We start from the raw sequence: 17,502 nt of genomic DNA, 5'->3' as shown, positions 1-17,502 counted from the left end.
GAGAAGGCTGAGCGAGCGCAGGAGAGGAGGTGGCCATCCCTGTCCTACAATGCTAAAAGGTTTTCATCTAGATGTACTAACGTCCTAGGATCTGACTAGTCTAGTTGGAGGGAGCGGGGTGAAAAGTATGTGTCAGTTAGGATGCTATTGGGGTAACCCCAGGGAGGAAGAAGGCTGGCCTGAACTGAGCAGGTGACAAGAGACAGAGTAATCGACTGGTCTCTGGACCATTTGGACATACATAGAAGCTGCAAAGTACATTGGGCTACAAAGGAAATTAGGGCATAGTTTAGAAAAATTCAATCCAAAAACAAGTCCAGGTCTATGGCATGACCATCAGCTAGAGAGTTCTTATCTTCCAAAATTGTCAGAGTTCAATTCTCTGTAGGCTAGGATGCCTCTTCACTGTTATCACCTTGACAAGACTTGAAAACACCATGGAGACACACCTCGGGCACGAATGTTATGGTGTTTCCAGAAAGATTTCACTGAGAAAGGAAGATCCACTTTGAACCCATGTCATGGGCCTGGGTTCAAGTGTGAAAGCAATTAAGTGCTACCATTTCTCTAGCCCTCTCTGATTTCTGGCTCTAGGGACAGTGTCATCAGTTACCTCACAGACCTGGACCATGCCTTCCCTGGCATGCTGGAAAAATTATGAGCAAATTAACCCTTTCCTCCCTTAAGTTGCCTCTTGGCAGAATCAAAGAGACCAAGGATAGGAGCAAGAAATTGTGTGGGACTATCCTAGGAACCACAATACTATAACAGAATTCCTACTTGTGGGCCAGAATAAGAATTCTCAACCTAATGCCATTGTCATTTTGGTCATTTTGAGTAGGATACTTCACTGTTGGGGACACAGGGCATCCATACACCACAGAATGTTTATCAGTACTCTGGAGAGAATAATCACATCCCCTGAGTTGTAACATCCTACAGTATTTCTTGAGGACAAAATTGACTCAAATTAGGTTGGGGATATGATACCAAAAAATCTTGATAAGCCAGGACCTGTCTTCAATCCACAAAAAAACAAAACAAAACAAAACAAAAACCACAGCAAAGTAAGAGTTACACAAATTATTTCAATGTTCTTATGTTTTGGTTTTGTGGACAAGCACATTAATTGGTTGACTCAAATCAGAACAAGTACGGAACTCTTACTTTGTCCTGTCCCATTAGTGTTTGACAAATAGCAGGATAACTATGTGATCTTAAACTCCTTCTGATAGTAACACACTCACAACAGTGAGGGAATGAAACTGTTTTACCCCTGCCTGTAAATGTTTCATAGTTCAGAATTACAGAATGCTCTAAGAATTTCCAAGTACTATTTCTAAAGAGACACATAACCTAGACCAAGATGTCAAAGGAATCCAAATTTCCAGAACAGGTACTAACTTTGAAAACAGAGAAGAAAGGAAGAAGCAGCCATGTTGTGTCATTTATAAAGCACAGCAACTGCAGTTACAGGCTGTTCTGGGCTGAGCGGCATAGTGCCGGACACCAGACTTAGGTTCTCCGGAAGAGCTGCACACTAACCACTGGGCTATGTTTCCATCTCCTACTAAAACATTTTAATGAGCAAATCTTTTGCTGCTTCGTGTCAGTTATGCTACAACCACTGGCTGGAAGGTTTTTTTAACAAGCAGAACTCTGAGACTACATGCAGACATAGCAAGGGCACATTTGTTAAAACCCCCTTCTCCTATCGCCATGAGCAGATGAGTATCTGGAAAGATATGGATATGAGCAGCCCGATACCTTAGAACTATTCACTTAAAGTCTTAACTCCGGTAGGTTTTACAGGGTTTTGCCAGTGCTGTTTGGTTGCTGTTGGGTTTCGTTACATAGCCCCAGCTAATTTGGTACTTACTAAGCACAGTTGGCACAGCCTCAAACTCACTGCAATCTTGTCTCAGTCTCTAGAACTCTAAGCACATACCACACACTCAGCTGGCACTATAAGCACGCGCCACAACCAGTTTTATGTTCTGTCTCTCACCGCAATGTACAAAAGGCACAGAGAGCAGGCCCAAGAGGGTCTTCTGGAGGAGGCTGTCCTTGAAGGATGTGAAGGCAACAACAGCCTTGGGAAAGAATGTTCCAGTCAGCAAGAACAGCATGTGCCAAGACCCTGGCTGGGTAGGAACTTGGTGCTTCCTATGTTTGGGATCTGTGGAAAGCAAGAAGAGTGGGGGAGAGGGGCGAAGGGGAAGCTTGGATAGAGCAGGCTGGGCTAGAGAGATGGCTCAGCTGTTAAAGGCTAGCCTCACAACCAAAAATATAAGATAAAGCAGGTCAAACCATGGTGTAAAGGACCTGATAAGAGTCATTTACAGATTTTTAAGTAGAGGTACACCACTTGATTTTTGTTTTCAGCTGATAAGCCAAATAAATAGAAACAAGACTGGAAACAGGGAGACGCATTAAGATGTTCCTGCAGGTTCAGTGACAGAGCTCCCACAGGCTTGGACCAGGAAAACAGGGTGGGGTGAAAGATAGAACTGCCTCTTCTAAATAGACTTTTGGTCTTGATGACAGGTCTGATTTGAGGATTTAAGAGATGTTTCTAACGACTCTGACTTCTGACTCAAATGGCTCAAATGTTTCTTAGGTGTAGAAGTGGGTTTTGGAGATGGAGAGCCTCACTTTGGGCCAGGCAAGTTTGCGCTCCTGGGATACAAGAGCATGGCGAAGGTCACCCTTGAAGTGGAGTCACAAGCTGAGGCTGGAGACACATCTTTGGGAAGCATCAAGCCGGGTTTGCGATCCTCCAAGGACACATCACGAAAGCCCATGAAAGTAGCATTCTTGATATTGTGTCGCCCCTGACACTGGCAGCAACCCTGGATTACAGACTTATATTTGTAAAATATACATCTAATGTTTGAGCAACGAACTGCACAAAATGTCTCACAATAGTTCTGCACGGCTTTTCCTTCTACACAAAATTTCTCCTGAAGCAAGGGTCACTGTTACTACCCTCCAGTATCAACTTATTTCATACCTCCTTTGCTCAAAATTTTATCTTTTTAAAGATTTATTTAAAGCCGGGTGTGGTGGCGTACACCTGTAATCCCAGCACTGGGGAGGCAGAGGCAGGCAGATTTCTGAGTTCAAGGCCAGCCTGGTCTACAGAGTGAGTTCCAGGACAGCCAGGGCTACACAGAGAAACCCTGTCTTGAAAAACCAAAAAAAAAAAAAAAGATTTATTTATTTATTATCTGTAAGTACACTGTAGCTGTCTTCAGACACTTTTTCTTCTCCCTCCGGCCCTGCTCGCTCATTGTAGCTGTCTTCAGACACCCCAGAGGAAGGCATCAGATCTCATTATGGATGGTTATGAGCCATCCTGTGGTTGCTGGGATTTGGACTCAGGACCTTCAGAAGAGCAGTCGGCGCTCTTGACCACTGAGCCATCTCTCCAGCCCTGCTCAAAAATTTATTTTGAAATAAAGTCTTACTCTGAAAGCCAGAGTAACCTCAAACTTGGGGGAAATTTGCCTGCCTCTGCCTCCAGAGTGCTGGGATTAAAGGTATGTACCACCTCAGTATTTTGTTTATATTTATTCTTTTTTTTCACAATCCCAACAGCCCTGTGAGCTTCACAAGAAGAAACTCATGCTTGCTTTGATCGCGTAGCCGGCACAGGGCTTGAGGTATGGGCTAGGTGTGGATTGCTAGAAGAAATGGCTCCTCTTGTAGCACTGTGTGGATTCCCCGTGGACCAGCAGCCCCTTATCAGTGCTTCCTGTGACCCATTCCCTTTTCTGAACACACTCCTCTCTCTCCCTAGCAAACTGGGACCACACACTACTGGGAAATAGCTCAGATCCTCTGAACAAGACCAGACATACAGATTTCAGAGGAGTGTCTGTCTTCAGAATCTCTAACCAGTCACCTCAACAGAACTTAGTGAGTGTGGGGGCCATAGAAACTCAGAAGTCTGCAACTCAGGCTCAGCCAAGGAAGTTTTCTTTGCCCCTCTCCTCTTTTTATATTCTGTCTGTCTGTCTGTCTGTCTGTCTGTCTGTCTCTCTCTCTCTCTCTCTCGTTCATTCTTATGGTACTGTCTTTTCATCAGACAAACCAGGCATTCCTCCTTTAAGACCTCTGCCCTGCACAGCATGCTCCCACCCTCTGCCTCAGATCCTCTACAGTCCTCCTCTCCCCTCTTCACTCAAGTCTTTGCTCCTGGGTCACCTTCTCAAGGCTCCAGGAAACTCCGATTTCAAAGCAAAGTCATGTCCTGTTGGGCCATTCTCCTGTTATCTCGGTGCATATATTTTGGTGTACAATATATAATCACCCTGTTTGTTATGTTTACTTAATACCTACTGTCTCTTGGATTTGAGTTCCTAAAGGACATGTTTCTCTGCTAGTTTCACTGACACAGGCCAAGGCTGGGTAGACAGACCTTCGGGGTATTGGACTTGCCCACTGATTCAGTGAGGCTTTGATAGGTGCTTGAAATTTTGTGCATATTAAGAAAAGTCTCTCTAGGGGATGACACAGGAGACAGGCAGCCCCAATCTCAAGAGAAAATCAGCCGTTAAAGCCACAACTCAAGAAATGGGACTAATTCTTCTCTAAAGTTTCAGAGGCTTGGCTGTATATCTCCTGTCTTAATAGTCTTGGTCTCAAGGACCTTAAAGATCCAAGACATGTTAGATGCTACACAGATCACTGTAGAGTGATCCAGGAGTCCCACATTGCCTCCAAAACGTTTCATACCACCATCTGTAGCAGAGGAAGCATAAGACTGATGAACGTATAAATGGGCAAAATCAAGTTGACCTAAACAGCTCTCTTCCCTCCCCCCCCCTTTTTTTTTGCGTGTGTATCTATGATTAAGATGAGGTAGGGAAGAGGGATTCTCCTCGGGTGGTATTTGTGGTCGAAGTTTCATTGTTTTTATTTTGTTTCATTTACTTTAAAAGAAAATCCTACTTTTAAAATGTTAAAATTCCCATTTGGACAATTTTCGGGAGATGGGATGACTACAGCCTCGTATGGAGACCTTGCCGGTCTCTAAAGAATACAGATGTTTTAGCGTGACAGACTGACACCCAGTAGTTCCCTAAGGTAAGCTCTCTGCTTTTATGTTGCCACACAGGGAAGCTGTGTTCTTCCTGTATGTTTATTTGTTGGGTCTGGTTTTCTTGAGATAGACTCGGATGTGGCCTGGGATAGGCAGCTGAAGCTGGTCTTGAACTTGATTCCTGCCTCCACCTCCCGAGTGGTAGAGTAGTGGGATGACAGGCCTGTGCCATCACACACCAGTAAATACACTTTCCAGCCCTGCTCCCACCTATGCAAAGGATTGAGCCCAGGGCATTGTGTGTGCTAGGCAAGAACTCTTCCATCAAGCTATACCCCGGTTGGCGGGTTGTCTGTTTGTTTCCTTGGTTGTTTGTATTTTAGAAAGGCTCTTGCTACATAGCCTAGGCTGACCTCAAACTTGTGATTATCCTCTCCTCTCTGCCTCTTGAATGCTAGGATTAGGTACTTTGGACCATGCCTGATCAGTATGAACATCTCCTTAGGGAAACAGCAGTTGGTACTTGCCATGCTTTAGTATATAAATGAGCTTTTGTTGAAGGCTGTCCATTCTGCCCCAAACTGGAAAACAACCTGATACCTAAATGCTCAATTAAAAGATTTTTTTTTTTAAAGAATCATTGGTAAAGGAAGTGTGGCTTCTTTTCTGCATTCAGAATGTTGTCTCCAGTAGGCACCTGTGTTCTGTATAAACTATCTTGTCATGGGGCCACAGACCTTGAGCACCCAGGATGGCCCAGAGGGCAGTCAACCACAAGCTCCAGCAAGGCGACAATAGCAAATGACCTTCACTTAGAATGAACAGGTGCAGGTTTCAAGGAGAAGGAAGTGGCTGTTATCTTACAGTATGTTTGATGCCACTGTAACCCCTGCACCCCAGGATTTTCCAAACAGTGGCTCTGGAGGAAAGCATGTCACTAAACACTCCACATCTCCAGCCTTACTTATGAGGAGAAGTTTTTACCAAGGGAGCACTCAAAACCCCACACGAAGAAACAAGAACTATGCAAACAAGTCCATGGCAGTGTTGTTCGAGATCGAGAGGTGGCCGCCATCCAAATCCAATTTGTCAAGTGTCTATGTGGGTAAACAAAATGTGAAGGTGAATAATAGAATATTATTCTCCCTTATAGCAGAAGAGATTTCAGAGGCATGCCAGGCCCTGGATGAGCCCGAAGCCACCATGCTGAGAGAAATAAGTCATGGCAAAGGGGTAAGTATGATTAAACCCAATAGCAGGGACCCTAGAATAGTCAGGCTCATGTTGACAGATAGTAGACTAGACAGGGGCTTAGGCATAGGGAGACATGGGTGGAGCTTCTGTATGAGACACTGAATGGCTTTATGGAGTAACGGTGTGTGCTACACAATAATAAGGATGTATTTAATGCCACTGAACCATACACTGACTGTGGCTAACATGGCGGGATTTGATGTTCTCTGTTCATTTAACTCTTTTCTAAAACGTCTGTGAAGTCAGTTTTGGCACCAGAAGATTATCACAAAGGTCCTTTCCCATCACAAAAGTCACTCTGCTACCTGACGCAGAGTGGGAAGTTCACCTGATCCTCGGTCCCTGACAGCCCGATGAGCACAGCTGCACGGCATGCATGCGATTTCTGGGTAGAGTCAGAAGTCCTAGGAACTTATTGTCTGCCAGTGGTTCAGTCCTCAGAAGACCCACACACTCCCTCTCCAATGCAAAGTCAAGGCCAGTGCTTCCCAACAGGCAGTGGAGATCACCAGTTCCATCTCAGGGAGTGAATATTCAAAGCACTCCAGTCACATAAGCAGTCTTAATAGCCACCTTCTTATGGAGAATGTAGAAGACGCATCAAGATCTCCTCTCACCGGGTCTCAAGAGGGCAAAGCAAGAATGTGTATACATCACACTGTATTTTATGCACTAAATCATGTATCCAGTGCACGAACACACCTCCCTAGGAGCAAGATAGACCACCAGGCAGCACCTGGAGACAATATTTGGTGTCTAGGAAGCACTGCTTGGGATTTTCTGGCTCGACTCAGTCAGGGTGAAGATTAGAAAACTGATTTCAAACACAGCCTACCCCAAATCAAACAAACCTCAACTCTGGTGGAACAAAAGCCACTCAGCAAAGAAATGAAGCCATAAAACAACAGTGCTGTAAATAAAGAGTCAGGCTACCAGGCAAAGGTCAGCCTCCACTTGGTGCAGAAGCTGGCTTCGCAACCACAGCAGGAGGGAGAGAATAGTCTCAGCACTCAAAGGTACTTAGGGCGATCTTCCCCCAGGAGTCTAGTCCTTTGTCCAGAGAGACACCTCTGCTATCTTGTCCAAGCACATCTCTCACACCCTAACGTCTAGACTTGGAGACTGATGATTAACTAGGCCCAGAGAGCCAGAATCTAAGACCACCCTCTGTCCACACAGAGTGTCCAGGGGAGGAAAAAGAACCTGTTCAACATTTTTTTTTCAGATTTATTTATTTGTGTGTGTGTGTGTTTTGTGTGCTTGCCTGTTTGTACACAATGTGTATGCAGTATCCTTTGAGACCAAAGGAGGGCATCAGATTATCTGAGTGAAGTTACAGATGCCTGTGAACCACCTTGCCAGTACTGTGAACCAAACCTGGGTCCTCTGCAATGCATCAAGTGCAGCAAGTGCAGCAATGCAGCAAGTGCAACTAGTGTAGCAAGTGCTCTCAGCTGACAATCCATCTCTTTAGTCCCCTGACCAGATTTCTTATCAAAGGAGAAAGTCAACTCAAATCCTTAAGAAAACTGACAATCTTCCCTAAAATAGGAAGGGAATCCACTGGCATAATTAATTGAACATGAGGGAAGGAAAGAAGGAAGGGAGGAAAGAAGGAAGGAAGGAAAGAAGGAAGGAAAGAAGGAAGGGAGGAAAGAAGGAAGGGAGGAAAGAAGGAAGGAAAGAAGGAAGAAAGGAAAGAAAGAAGGAAGGAAGGAAAGAAGGAAAGAAGGAAGGAAGGAAAGAAGGAAGAAGGAAAGAAGGAAGGAAGGAAAGAGTTGGATCAAGTTTCATTAGCAGCACATACACAGGCTCCACAAACCATGAGATTCAAAGGCTACTGAGTATTAAACTGGGAGTAAAGAAGAAGCAAATAAATAAATAAATAAATAAATAAATAAATAAATAAATAAATAAATAAAATTTAAAAAAGGCAAACGGAACCACCGGGTACAGAAGGCACCATCGTGTTCTAAGTATTCCAAGAGCCTCTGCAGGGCAGGAGGTGGTAGTTGGGAGCATCCAGAGTCCCTTGCGACTGTGACTGACTGAACTTATCCCCACCGTAAGGTTAGAGGTCAGTTAGCTTCCTGGTCATCCATGAAAGTACTCTAGAACAATGACAAGGATTTGAAGCCTTAGAAATCTGCTCCTACTCTGAGCACCGTTCTTTCTATTTCCAGGTGCAAAGGTGCACCTGTGTTTGCTAAACAAATGCTAACATGTAAAATGAATCTGCATCCTCCAAAGAGCAGAAGAAAGGCAATGGGTGGGGGGAGCACTACACTCGGAGCACTACCAACAATGCAGCTCTACCAATGACCGGCCACCTCATATACAGCTCTACGCACCCTCCTTTCCCAAGCGCTTCGTCTGGAACTCATCGCCTCACACCATCGACAGGTGAAGCCACCGGGCTGCAGAAAGCTCCCTCAGTTGTGCAGCTGGGGGACAGTGGAGCCCAGATGCCAACCTGGGTCAGAGGCCAGCATTTCGGCTTTACCACCACTCTGGACTCTGTTCGCTGGGACCTCTTATCAAAATAGTCTCCATTGTGGGTAGGTCGGGTGATAATTTATTTAAAAGCTCAATTTGCTCAGAAGTATCAGGAGGCTAGTAATCTGTGCCAAAATTGGAGCTGGTAAGTTCCCTGGTTTCTAAGAATAAAAATGAGAGAGGAGACATATAGACCATGACCATGTATATACACACACACACTTTTTGTTCTATAACCTTCCTACATAAAACCAGGGCCTTACTGGCATAGAGAGCTACAGAAGATTTTTTTTTTTTTTTGGTTTTTTTTTTCCGAGACAGGGTTTCTCTGTATAGCCCTGGCTGTCCTGGAACTCACTCTGTAGACCAGGCTGGCCTCGAACTCAGAAATCCACCTGCCTCTGCCTCCCAAGTGCTGGGATTAAAGGCATGTGCCACCGCCGCCCGGCTACTACAGAAGATCTTATATTTGGCATTGCTTTTTATGGAGCGCAAGAATAACACAGGCTGTAGGATGGAAAAGGTAAGCCATTTGTGTGTGTGTGTGTGTGTTTGTTTGTGTGTGTTTGTGTGTGTGTGTGTTAATTTGACCTCTTTGAGAAGCAAGTTAACTGTTACATTAAAAAAAAGAACTATCAAACTATCAACAGGCACTGGATCTAATGGGATAACACAAAAGTGCCAAAAACCTCATAGGGTATCTATCGAAAGACGTCCCACAAAGAAAAATTTCCAGGGAGATAAATCTAGGAACAGATGAGAGGCAAAAATTCCAAAAGCAAGTTATTTTTTGTTTTTATTTTTATTTTTTGTTTTTTTTGTTTTTGTTTTTGAGTGAGGCAGGGTTTCTTTGTGTAGCCCTGCCTCTCCTGGAACTCACTCTGTAGACCAGGCTGGCTTTGAACTCAGAAATCCATGTATCTCTGCCTCCCAAGTGCTGGGATTAAAGGCGTGCACCACCACTGCCCGCTTTATTTATTTATTTATTTATCCCAAAAGCAAGTTCTTAAGAAGCCTTAAAGGGGCTGGAGAGATGACTCAGCGGTTAAGAGCACTGACTGCTCTTCTGAAAGTCCTGAGTTCAATTCCCAGCAACCACATGGTGGCTCACAACCATCCATAATGAGATCTGATGCCCTCTTCTGGAGTGTATAAAGACAGCTACAGTATACTTACATATAATAAATGGATAAATCTTAGAAGAAGAAGAAGAAGAAGAAGAAGAAGAAGAGGAGGAGGAGGAGGAGGAGGAGGAGGAGGAGGAGGAGGAGGAGGAGGAGGAGGAGGAGAAGGAAAAGGAAAAGGAAAAGGAAAAGAAGAAGAAACCTTACTCTTCTCTACTCTTGGTAGGAGCTTGGGTTAAGACCCGGAGTGGACCCAGGACAACTAGTACTTGCCCCCAAAAAGTCACTTGCCCTGTATCCAACAGTGGAATTTAAAGCTCTCTAGAGTTATAGAGATCACCTGTGGTCCATATTGCTTCTGAAAAACTAACACAGTATCTAAATTAAAGTGATAATAAAATATTAATATATTGATGTTCCTGTTTACATAGCCAGACTCCAATATCACATAATAATAATGTATAAACACCAAATGCTTGCCCCAGGTGCTGGCTTATTAGGGCCATGTCAACAAACTGGGAGAAAGGCTCAGGGGTTAGCTTATCTCCAGCTCTACAAAAAAGAAATTAAGAATTACATAATAAAATTAGACAGGTCTGGTGGTACGCACCTATAATCTCAGCACCTGGGAAGCGAAGTATCAGGAATTCAAGGTCACTGTCAGCTACATAGCGAGCTTGAGGCCAACATAGCCAAAGGAGACCCTGTCTGGAAATACTATCATCGTAATGAAAATAAAGCCAACCTTCCTCTAATAAAGAAAATAGAACAACATTCAAACATCTCCTATTTGTAAAGGACACACATGTTCTCTCCCTTCTCTTCCAGCCCTGCCCACCATGGGGGAAGGGAGGGAGGGAGAAGAAAGAAAGAGAGGGGGGTGCACGGAAGAAGGAAGGAAGGAAAAGATTAAAAACCATTAATATCTTTCCCCCTTAACAGATGATCAAACTTTTGATGCAATTAGCAAGATAGCCGAAACCTGTTGGACTCTAAAACCAGGTGTTTTTTGTTTGTTTGTTTGTTTTTTAACTACTCCTTGCTTTAAAGCAGAGGGAAAGAGAACGGGAAAGAGGGAGGTGTCCACATCTGCCTTCCCTCGGTACCTAGGTCCAACATGGGAAATGAGGGTGAATGCGGAGGTAGCCATGAACTTCACTTACATCCCGTCCAAGACATGCTTTCTTACTAAACGATTTGCTCCCAGAAATCATTGTTTTAAATCACCGTCTTAAATGTAGAAAGAAAATCCTCCTAGTCCCATCACTAGGAGGTATGTATCGTTCTTTATAAAAATCAGTAGAAGCCGGGGTGGGGGGGGGGGGGGTGGCGCACGCCTTTAATCCCAGCACTTAGGTGGCAGAGACAGGCAGATTTCTGAGTTCGAGGCCAGCCTGGTCTACAGAGTGAGTTCCAGGACAGCCAGGGCTACACAGAGAAACCCTGTCTCAAAAAACCAGCTCCCCCCCCCCCAAAAAAAAAATATCAGTAGAGTTGGATGGTGCGACACCCGTGTTAGAGGTTCGGGTCAGTATTAAGCCAGCCGTACAGGTCCTTTCACACCTTATTAGGCCCTACACAAAGAATCAGTGAAAATTATCAAAGTAAACCCATTAGAAGATGATAAATGAACACAGCGGGTTACGGATCCTCTCAAAGGCAAGTACAAGGAAGTGTCTACATAAAGAAAACCATTAGCCACTTCAGAGCAGTAATTGTAGGCAGGTATGACGGCTCCCCAGAAATTAATCAGCTAATAACCACTCATCATCCTTTGCACTGTATATGCATTTATAATAGGGTTTAATAAGGTCTTAACAAAAGGCAGTGTAATGAATGGCTCTTTAGACCTAACACAGAGACGATGATGCTTAGAAGATGAGAACCAAAGCTTTGACGTATGTTGTACGGCTTTCCTCTCTACATATGGACCTCTATTTACTATCCATTGAGACTTTGAAACACACAGCCTTTGTAGCTTTTCTTCCTCAAGGCTGTCAGCTTTCCTCAGTGGCCAAGAATCTTCAAGGATTGGTATTATCTGGTTTGATTTTCTCTGGGGCGGGGGTGGGGGGTGGGGGGGTGGGGGATAATTTTTTGAAAGCAGCAAACTAGAAAGATGGAAGTAAACCTTTTCTTCACTCCAGGGCAGGCAATTTGGGGAGGATGAGAGTTCACAGAGCTAGTGCTAGAAGAAGACCGGTAGTGCCTATGGGCCAAGGGGTCCAATGAAATTGTGGGAGCCTTTTTCATTTCCCTGTGTGGATTCCTCGTCCCGGCGCTTCATCCTCTCAGAATCCTGGTGTTCTTTCCACAGCAGTCTAGAAATCTGCATTCTGATTCTCCAGGGGTAGACACACACACACTCAACTCCCTCAGAGAAGCTGGCCAGACATTTCTTTCACTTTGGGCTGAGAGAGTTAGCCAAGAGAGGAGTTAAAACCCTGGCCCTGATCCATGCCACATCTCCCGCCGCCTGCTGCGTTTTCTTTCAACAAGTGACAGCTACAGGTATCAAACTGGGGATTAAGGACAGCCAGCCGGCGGCGGTGCGAGGGAACTAGTGAACAGGACCCCACATTCACCCGGAAAACTGTTGACCCTTATTATGCCCCACTCCCTCACAGATGCGCTCCGAAGAAGCTGGGGGCAGCGGGTCTCATCCCCTCCATCCTTCCCAGCAGGTGCGCCGCGGCCAGAAACACTCCTTCCTAAGGTCGTTTCCCCGAGCTCTGAATCGCCTTCTCCCCAAACCTGTCAGTGGAAGATTCCCAGGTGGTCCTTGCATGACAGCCAGAAACACTCTTCAAAGATTCCCCAATCTGTTCTTGGCTTAACCCTGGAATCTTAACTCTAGACATGTGTGTCACAAACCAACGGAAAAAAAAAAAATACAAGAAAAATACCTAAACAGCTCCAGGGAGATCCCTCCCCAGAACAGGTGAAAACCCTAAAGAACTGGGAACCGCTCAGTTTGTCCTTTGCCAACCATGGACCATGGCGGGGGCAGAGGCTTCCAGCACCACCGCCCCCGCCCCCCAAATACCACTTGTTCAGGTTCGGGAGCCCGAGGGCGCAGACAGCTGCTGGCACGGCACCGCAGATGCGTGAAATCCACTAGCCCGTGGATCACCCAAAGGAGCCAGGGACCCCTGCCTGGCTGCTCGGGTCCAGGAGGTTGGGGAACACCAGCGCCTCGCTCCTCTTACCTAGTGCTCACTGGGCCCCGGCTTGGGCATCCGCGGGGCGAGCGGCGCTCCGAGGCTCGTCCGAGGCTGGTGCGCACCTGGCCTCCTCCCGCCCGGCCCGGGCGCTGCGGCTGCGCTAGCGCTGCATGGCACACAGGGGCTGGCCGGGGGCCCCGGGAAGCCTGTCCAGTTGGCCGCGACTCCTCCGGCTCTCGTGGCTCGCCAAGGGCTCCCCGCCTTCCCCCCGCCCCGCGTCCGTGCGCCCTTCCGAGGCGGCAGCCCTTTTCCCTCAGCTCTGCCCGACCGGACAAACTGGTTTCTCTGCTCCAGGGAGGAGCCTCTTGCCTCCCCCTGGCAGCGGCCTTGGCCGCGCGCGGCTTGGGGACCCAAGCTGGAGTTGGGGCCGGGGGCGGTCCCGCAATCCGCCCTCCCTCGATCCCTCCCCCGGGTGGAGAGAGGCTGGGCCGCCAGGCCTGGTGCTTTTGTAAGTAGCCCTGCTCCAGTGCCGCGATCTAGGGCCCCAGAGGCAGGTGGCCACCCCTGACCGTGACCGATCTTTGTCTACGCTGTGACCCTGCCTTTTCGGCAGTTCGCGGCTCCCGGGGCTCTCCGGCTCCCTGCTTTGCAGACACCACCCCACGAGCCTCGCGTCACTTTCCCGCCCACTGTTGTCGGCTTGGCCACAGGCCGGGGTCGGTGACCGCACCAGCCCGGAAAACTGGCGGGGTTTTAGTGAGAGCCGGGGACCTGAACTGCTTAGGTAAGAGGAGTCGCGCCCGCTCTCGGCCAAGTCACGTTTCGGGGATCAGTCACCAAAGGCGTCGGAACAGAAGGCGCTAAGACTCGGAGAAACTCTAATTGCAGCAAGCTCGCTTTCTGAGGAGATCAAAATCGCCCATATTTAGGACCTTAGGGCCAGAAGGAGTTAGTGTAGAGAAGGAGAACTGCTTGCCGCGTGCGGGTGGCTGTCCGAAGTGTGAATCTTCTCGGGCAGTATGTCCCTACACCCGCTTCGACTCTCAGAGCTTACACTCCCAACAAGTCTCTGGGGGCAGCAGCAAGGGAAGCCAAGGTCCTCAGGAGTATTTAGAATGTAGCCAGGGCTAGACTGCTTGCTTGAGTTTGACTGTTAGTGCGCAGCACAAAGCTCTCACCTCTAAATCTAAGCAATGCACCTGACAAAAACCATCTTTACAATTCTGTTTGCAAAATATTCTGTAAGGTAAGAACAATAAGCTATCCTGTGTTTTTATTTAAAAGACTGTGATCTTTAAGGCTCATTGTAGAGTACATCCTTTCTGCAATGTTACAAAGGAAAACAAAACGAAAGCTAACCTTAGAATCACGTGCACAAAGCACCCCATGGAGGTCTCTCTGCTTTCTCTCCCACTTAAATATGCAGCATTTTTGTGATTATAAAAAGAGAAACAGAAATAAGATATGTTCTTGGGGGGGGGGGGGTAACAACCCTGTGCTAACTCTTATCTCTGCTTTGCTGGAGTCCTGGCCTCATTCATTGTCAAGGACCCAAGTGAGCTGAATGGAGGTCTCTAAAAGGAACCCCTCCCCCCCCCCAGGCTGCTGGTGGCAGTGTTGCCCCTGACAGTCACTCCTAAGCGTTTTGAAGAATCCCAACTGAAAATGACTTTCACTAAAGCTGACTCTGAACTTAGAGGAGCTGACTTTGCAGATGAAGTCCTGACCTAGAACTCCTGGCCTCATTCTCTGATAGACCGTGCCAAATCTCAGTGCATTTGGCCAATCCCTGCATCCCATGCATGTGACAAAGATTAATTTTGAAATCTGCCTAGCTCCACTCTATTTCCCACAACAGCCTGAGGGGTTTCCTTAATCTCTTAGAGAGTTTGACTTAAAGGAAGGTACATCTTTGGCTTCGACACGGAAAATAAATTCAGAATTAACCAATATGAATTGCTTCGACTCTACTAAAAATGGAAAGAGGGGTTGGAGAGTGGCTCTGTGGTTAAGAGCACTGGCTGCTTTCCTTGAGGATGCTCGCTAGATTCTCAGCGCTCACATGGAGGCTCACAACTGTCGAGTCACACAACTTTCTGGAAACCTAACGCCCTCTTCTGGCCTCCACAGGAACTTCACATTCACGGTGCACAGACATGCAGGCCAAGAAAAGCATCCAAATGCATAAGAGAAAAGTTAATCATTTTTTAATTAAAAAAAAAAACTCTCAGGGAAGTAATAAAACACAATGGAGCATGACTGTAGGCTTCTTAATAGGCTGAAGTTAATTAAAAGAAGTTAATCAATATTTTAGCATTGATTTTAAACATAGAAGTAGAGAGGAAGAGAGAGTGAGGAGACAGAGACCTAAAAAGGGATTATGTCAGAACAGTGTGGGAGCAGAGGGCTTCTCAGTGAGAGTGACAAGTGTGTGTCTCAGTGGTGGTTATATACGCCACTTTGGTGGCTGCCAAGCTAAATCTCAAAGGATTGCCATGAATACCCCACAAATACATCTTTCCCTCTCCCTTCAGTAAATGAGAGTATAGGCTCCCTCTTCAATGGATTATCTAATGACAAGGATGTAGAGCATGTCCTTTTTTATCATAAAGGGCAGGTTTTGTATTTATTATTATTATTATTATTATTACTTTTTTGGTGTGAGCTTTTTAGGAGCTTGTATGTTCACAGCAAGAAAGGCTTAAACAGGATGCTTGCTGGAATCCTTGCTGGCCAAAGGCTCCTCAGCTAGCTGCTAGGGTGAGGGTCTTTTCCCTTCCCACTTACTTGAAAGTTTCCCCCATCTTTCCACCTTTCCTCGGGCTCTGCTAACACTGAACAACCCTGCTCTGTCACTGGGCACAGTGCCGGAGGGACGGTGAAAACACAATCCGGTCTCTGCTTTGGTAAACTGTGATTCTTCCCAATGTTTCTGTTTTACCCTTTGTACATCACTATGTACCCACAAGGGGATTTTTATTGGGCAGACCAGCTCAACCTGACAGGAAAAAAAATCATTTTCTAGAAGTGTTATTTTTCTTCTTTTCTTCTACAGGGTAAAACTTAAAGATGAAAGGTAATCTTAAAAGAAGATACCACCTGCATTCACTCTCTACCTAACCCTAGGAGTCAATAAAGGCAATGCATTCTAAGCAATGGAAAGGCACAGGGACAACACTAAGCACAATCAAACATCACTCTAAATCGGCAGTCACGATGAACTCAGCAGGAAGGTGACGTCTACAGAACCATGGTCTGCACCAGCTCTGGGATTTTATTGGGGGGGGGGGGAAGCACATCCCCGACAACTTTAAGGATAGATACCTTCATGTGAACTTATCTTGGCAATACCTAATGGTAGAAACTTCGCCCATTTTCTTAAGTGGTGTTTCGAACAGCAGATATACATGATACACTCATTTTTCTCTTCTTACATGTATTTATTTGTCGTGAGGGATGAGGCAGGGGATCACACAAGCCGAGCCCCACATGTAGAGGTCACAGGACAACTTGCCAGAATCTTGGTTCTCTCTTTTCACAGTGTGGGTCCCAGGGACTGAATTCAGGTTGTCAGAGTTGTCAGCAAATGCTCTCACCAGATGAGACATCTTGCCAGACCTGATGATATATTCTGCTGTATTCTCTGGCACAGATAAAGTTCCATGTACCTCCTGAGTTATGACACTTCCTGCTTCCTTTCAATTCATCCAGCTCCTCCCATAGCTCCCCATTCTTCTCAAAGAAGAAATCAGAAGTTATCTAACTAAAATGGGTATTTGGGTAATTGCAAGGGAGGCACAGAATTCATAACATGATGTCTTAGTTGGGGTTTTGTTGCTGTGAAGAGACACTTTGACCAAGACAACTCTTATAAAGGACAACATTTAATTGGGGCTGCCTTACAGTTTCAGAGGTTTAGTCCATTATCATCATGGTGGGAGCATGGCAGAATGCAGGCAGACAGACTTGGTGCTGGAGAAGGAGCTGAGAGTTCTATGAGTCAATCAGAAGGCAGCCAGGAAGAGATTGGACTTTCACACTGGGCAGAGCTGAATGTAATATGAGCCTTTGCATCCCAACTCCACAGTGATGCATTTCCTCCAACAAGGCCACACCTTTTCTAACAAGGGTACACCTCTAGATAGTGCTACTCCTCATTGGCCAAGCATTCAAATGACCAAACCTTTTCAAACCACCACAGATCAGAATATTAGGTCTGGGTGGGTAGCTCAATTCTGCTTCTGAAAAGCTCGCTGTGGTCTAGCTTTCCCAGTACCAGAAGGTGCTATGAAAGCTACCAATGGAGGGACACATCCAACAGTCCTATTCAGCTGTTGTGGCCGTGAACCACAATAACCAGAAAGCTATCTCCAACGGTGAAGTAGTAGCATTTCCATATCTTGGTGGCAAGCCGACA

At 46.1% G+C, this 17,502-nt stretch overlaps 1 protein-coding gene across 1 annotated transcript in view; it reads right to left on the bottom strand.

The window, feature by feature from the left end:
* Positions 1-13,711, bottom strand: part of Atp8b1 (ATPase phospholipid transporting 8B1) — a 137,734-nt gene extending 124,023 nt beyond the window's left edge. Inside the window, exon 1 of the mRNA XM_052201387.1 lies at positions 13,131-13,711. The gene's annotated coding sequence lies outside the window, so the exon portion shown is untranslated. The remainder of the gene's footprint in view (positions 1-13,130) is intronic.
* Between the last annotated feature and the right edge of the window lie 3,791 nt (positions 13,712-17,502).

Source organism: Apodemus sylvaticus, chromosome 13 (genome assembly GCF_947179515.1).
Source record: "Apodemus sylvaticus chromosome 13, mApoSyl1.1, whole genome shotgun sequence".
Lineage (NCBI taxonomy): Eukaryota > Metazoa > Chordata > Mammalia > Rodentia > Muridae > Apodemus > Apodemus sylvaticus.
Note: the sequence above shows the minus strand (reverse complement) of the source record. Positions and strands in the feature narration are given on the sequence as shown.